A 5,421-nucleotide genomic window follows, 5' to 3' on the forward strand; every position below is an offset into this window, starting at 1 on the left:
GATTGGTCCATTTGGTTCCGGGTAACGCATGACATCATGAGTTACCCGGAAGAATCAATGGACAGTGACGTATCTCCAACGNCCACTTGTTCATGTCTCTTTTACATCAACATGTGTCCCCTCTGTGGAAAGAGACTCTGAAAGTTTCAGGAAAAAGGATTCTCTCTCTTTTTGTCCTGATCCATTTCTATAAAAACCTGTCTGAAAATGAGCTGATCAGATTTTGGACACTTTATGATGTCATAACGATTTTTTGGCTTGGTAACCATTAGCCAATCACCTTATCACCTGAATCTCCTCCTAGAGCACCATTAGCCACTTTCACACCAAGTACTTTGCCGTACTTAGTTCCCAGCACTTAGTACCCCCATGGAACTAAGTACAGATCGCGTTCACACAGGAATAAGTTCCCTGAGGGAAGATTACGCAAATGAAGCCGCTGACGTCACTTCTTCTTCTGCTTTGGGCTGCAAACAACTTCACAGCGTATACTGTCACCCGATGTCCCCGGCCGGAAGTCCCCGGAGTTGGGGACTGGCTTCAGTAGAAGCTGCTGGGACTTCCAGCAGCTTCTACTGGAGCCTTCAGAGTAAATCGCCAGAACGCCGACACCTCCTCATCTCCACCGCTCCCATGTTTTTTTTTGTGTTGCCATAAGTTAGTCTCTCTGCGTTGGTGCGCGGGGCTAATGCTAATGCTAATAATGCTAATGCAAGCAAATACAATGGCGGCTTCACAACACAAAAGAGTTTTACGGGGCGTGGTTTGCAATTCGCCCAGCCAATCAGAAATTGGTACTTTTTTCTCCCCAGGAAAGTACCACCTCTCGAGCAGGCACTACAAATGTGGGTAAAAGTTCTCTGAACTAAGTTCTCTTTTTGGTGTGAACGCAAAATTCCAGGCACTAACGGAACAAAACGGGAAAAGTACAGGTAAAAGTACTCCGGTGTGAACGCGCGTAATGTGTTCTTTTTAACCAAATCTCTCTCAGAGGGGCGTGGGGAGGAGCTCCTTATTTTCATCTAAAGTAACAGACAGAGAATCAGCACTTTTGAAACAGGGCTGAAACAGAGAGGATTATGGGTAATGCTGCAATGATCTGTTTGGTGTTTGGACACTTCAGAGACATGTTCTGTATATATCTGAGACCTAATATTGATGAAAAACAATATAATAGGGGACCTTTAAGTCAGCTCCCCCCTCTCCCCCCCCACTCCTCCTGCTGCTTTTTTACGACACATGCAGAGCTTTACAGTCGAGTTGATAATAGCTCAGTGTGGGGCTGTCGTTTTAATCAGTCGTCTCCGAGACATTACGTCACTGTCCTGTAACTCCTGTCTTTCTGTGTTAAATGTGATGGTCTAATAACTTTGCTTTAGGGGGGATTTTTACTTTTGGGGTTGTGCTCACGTTTAACAACTAGTATGAATTTGCAGATAACTAAACCCCGCCAAATTAAAGGCACCCTGTTGAGTTTTTGAACCCTACAACAGTATTTGTTTTTCAAGTGGGTCTCGCATGCATGAGGAAACACATGCACAGCTTTCCAGCTCATGGTTTTACGCTATTTGGGTCGACCATTGATGGTGTTCATGTGCAAAGGAGTGTAGCAATGCACCTGCAAAGGCTGTGCAGAAGAAAACCACTAGCAAGAGAGCAGAGATGTAAACAGTAACATTTACTAAATATAAATCCTAAATGTTTTCTCAGTGAGGAAATGCATTCAACATGTCTGCTCGACCACCAGGATACACTCAATGTGTTTTTGATAAGAAATACTAAAAAAAACATTCTTTGTTTACAAGAAAAGTCCAGAGTGCACCGTTTAACATTTAGTACAAGAAGCTATCAGAAGAACATTTAAAGGTGGAAGATTTCCCAAACTAAAAAAATAAAATGGTCCTGTTTGTGCTCTAGACGAAGTGTGTGAAAACATTCGCTATCTCAAATCAATTATTGAAAGTGAACATGTAAGTGGATGGTTAAAGGCACGGACAGACACGTGCAAAAGCAGACGAGGAGTGCCAGGAGGGTTCAACTACAAACCCTTGTTGCTATTGGCTGAGATCACAACCTCATATAACCCATGTGACGCGGCTTTGCTTTGCTACCGTAAGCAAATGTTTTATTCAACCCACTTTTTGCATAAGTCAAATATTTGCCAATGTAAATGTTGCGCATGTGTGACCGTGTCCTCGTACATATTGAAACCGTTCTGTCCCAACTTTTTTTTTAACCAATCATCCCTCCTCATTTCTGCCAGACTTCCCCCCTCCTCCCCCTCCTCCTCCACTGGATGACGATTTGCCAGCCCCTCCCCCCGAATGCCAACCCTCTTCCTACGAGGCAGCCTCTCCTGAATTCCCCGCTCCCCCTCCAGCGGTGGAAGACCTGTCGCTCCCAGCTCCCCCCGAAGACTTCGTCCCCCTAGCCGCCGTCCTTACCGCCCCCCCTCCCTCCCCACCCCCACCCCATCCCCTCGCACCCCTCTTTGCCTCTGTATTCCTAGTGCTGGCTGGAAACCAACAGGTGAGTCACGAGCTGTCTTCCCGAAATTCAGGCTAAAGTTCTGTCTGCCATGTTCCCTCTTGGCTGCATGTAACTGCATTTCCATGTAATTGCCATTATCAGAGAGGACACTGGGGGACATTGTTGTGAGTGTTGTCATGAAATACTGGCCTTTTTACACACGAATTATATTGCATTAGTCTGGGGTAAACACCACAGTGTCACGCGTCCTAACCAGAATGATTGCCCTTTTATAGAATGAAAATAGTGTTTTTTTAGAAAATGCCAGTGAAGGGGTTTATTGTTGAAAGTTAATTGTAGGATTGTGTTAATTGCAGATGGAATTGTCGGCGGTATAAAGGCAGCAAATGTAAGGGAATAAAAACAAATGCAGCCACTGTACACCTCCTGTTAAGACAGCCAGAGTTCATGCCTAATGTTTCTCTTCTAAACAATCAAATAAATTCAAATCTAAAGTTCTCAATAACAATCATTAGTCATTTGTTTCCCTGTCATCATTACTACACTACATTAAGTGTGTTGTTTGTCATTCAATTCTTTTATCAGGGTTTCCAGCAACAATCACTTTCAAGTAAATGTTTCTTCTTGCCATATTTGTATAGATAAAAGACCCGAAACAGCACTGGTAAAGGAATCCATAATTTATAACGTCAAAAATGTATCATCATCCACCTTTCTCTCCTGGCTCATCGTGTTTTCTCATTAGCTGTGTCTCACTTTATTTGTGGTAAATGAAGTACTCCTTTTGACCATCTCCTCCTCTCCCCCTGCAGAGGTTTGTGGAGAAGCAGACGACTCGACTCAACCAGCCTGGACACTCTGACCGACTTATGTCCGAAGATGGAGAGCCAGGGGACCTTTCAACCCCAAGGTAGGAAGCAAGAAGGATAATTGACTAATACACTTGTGGAAACACACACACACACACACACACACACACACACACACACAACACACACACACCACAACACACCACAACAGCCACACACACACCACACACACACCACACACACACCCACACACACAACCCACACACACACACCACACCAACCACACCACACACCACACACACAACACCCACACACACCACACACACCACACACACAGCACCCACAGTCACACACACACACACACCACCACACCACACCACCACAAACCCACCAACACCACCACCACAACACACACCACCACCACACACCACACCACACCACACCACACCCACACCTACACCACACACCACCACACACACAACCAACACCGACACCACAACACCACACCAACACCACACCACACACACCACCACAACACACCACCCAACACACCACACAAACCACCCCAAACACACCACATCCACACCGACACCACACCACACAGCCACACACACAACACACCACCCACACCACACACCACCACACCACACCACACACACACCACAACCAACCCACACACACACCACCCACACCACACCCACCACACACACCACACCACACCACACAAACAACACACACACACACACACCACACACACCAATAGGAGACTCAGGTAGCTATCATAGTCCTATCACACTTTTCAGGTGGAGCATTGCTCGTATAATGCAATAATCACTCATTACTTTTGGCTACATTATTCAGTCCTTGACAGTAAATAACATTCATTTTCACATTCTATTTTTAAAGGTAATATTGTTTTTACATTAGATTTTTTGTAACATGGGTCCGGTAATTCAAACAGTGTCCTGCTCATCCCAATGCAAATAACAAAAACATTATACCAGACCAGCGGAAGGCACAAATAAGACTTTACCAGTGCTTTTTTGAAATAAGTCCAAATGATAAGCAAAACCGACAATATTACACTATTTTAATAATTTATCAATTAAATGTCTAAAAAGTCAAGCAAATCATACCCAAAGAAGAAGCTAATTCAAACAGATGTCCCGCCATGACACACACACACACACACACACACACACACACACAGATCACACCACACACACACACAACACAACAACACCACTGGGATACAGAGAAGGAGCAGGAGATCAAAGGCTTTGTTTCACAGGAGCCATTGATTAATAATGACGAATGAGCAGACGGAGGGTCAGTGGAATAGTGGAGAGGTGGTTTCATTTAGTTCTGGTTCAGGTGAAAGCTCAATGATAGAGTGACTGCACCCCATACCGAAAAAAAAAAGTGAGGTAAGCTGGTGATTCACCTGAGAGAGACACTCGGGGAGAGAGAGAGAGAGTGATGGCACACAGAATGGAGAGGGTGGGACCCAGCGAGAGTGAGGTGAGCCAGAAGTTTGCTGCCAAGAGACCCGGTGAGAGAGCCGCCATAAATGGAGAGCGTTTTCCATCCGACTGGGATGTGCTGGATCGCTTGCAGAATAATGTTGGTTCAAAAAAAACAGCCAAATACATATTCACAGAGATGAAAGCACTAACTCCTGAAATAAGCCCGAACCCGCGGAGCGCTTCCAGGTTTACTTAATCAAAGTTGCCTCGTTCATTAATAAAAGGAAGCTTTGCTGCTTTCAGAATATTACCTTCCTCTCTGAGAGTGTCAGTTTAAATAAAGAAGTGAAAGATATGTCTAACGCTTCGTGTACAATAGCCGGTAGTTGGACGTAGATTTAAGTTATCGCCAGGTCACGTCACACATACAAGGAATGTTGCCTTGGTGTGTGATGGTGCAAACAAACAACATAACAAAATAAGCTGTCAAGGAAAGTTAGATCCAGAATATAACCATTTAGAAAAGGAAAATTACACAAAGATTTACAGACTGAATATACAAACTAACAAAAACAAAAACGACTAGAGAACATCTGAATAAACTGTATTATAACCAGATTGTACACTGTATTGTATTCTATATATGATTGTTGTTG

General features: G+C 44.3%; 1 protein-coding gene across 1 annotated transcript in view; it reads right to left on the reverse strand.

The window, feature by feature from the left end:
- The window catches only part of LOC104957141 (hyaluronan-mediated motility receptor-like), a 29,668-nt gene that overhangs the window by 17,476 nt on the left and 6,771 nt on the right, over positions 1-5,421 (reverse strand). The window lies entirely within an intron of this gene.

The sequence above is a fragment of the Notothenia coriiceps genome, unplaced genomic scaffold, assembly GCF_000735185.1.
Source record: "Notothenia coriiceps isolate Sejong01 unplaced genomic scaffold, NC01 NC01_scaffold00026424, whole genome shotgun sequence".
NCBI lineage: Eukaryota > Metazoa > Chordata > Actinopteri > Perciformes > Nototheniidae > Notothenia > Notothenia coriiceps.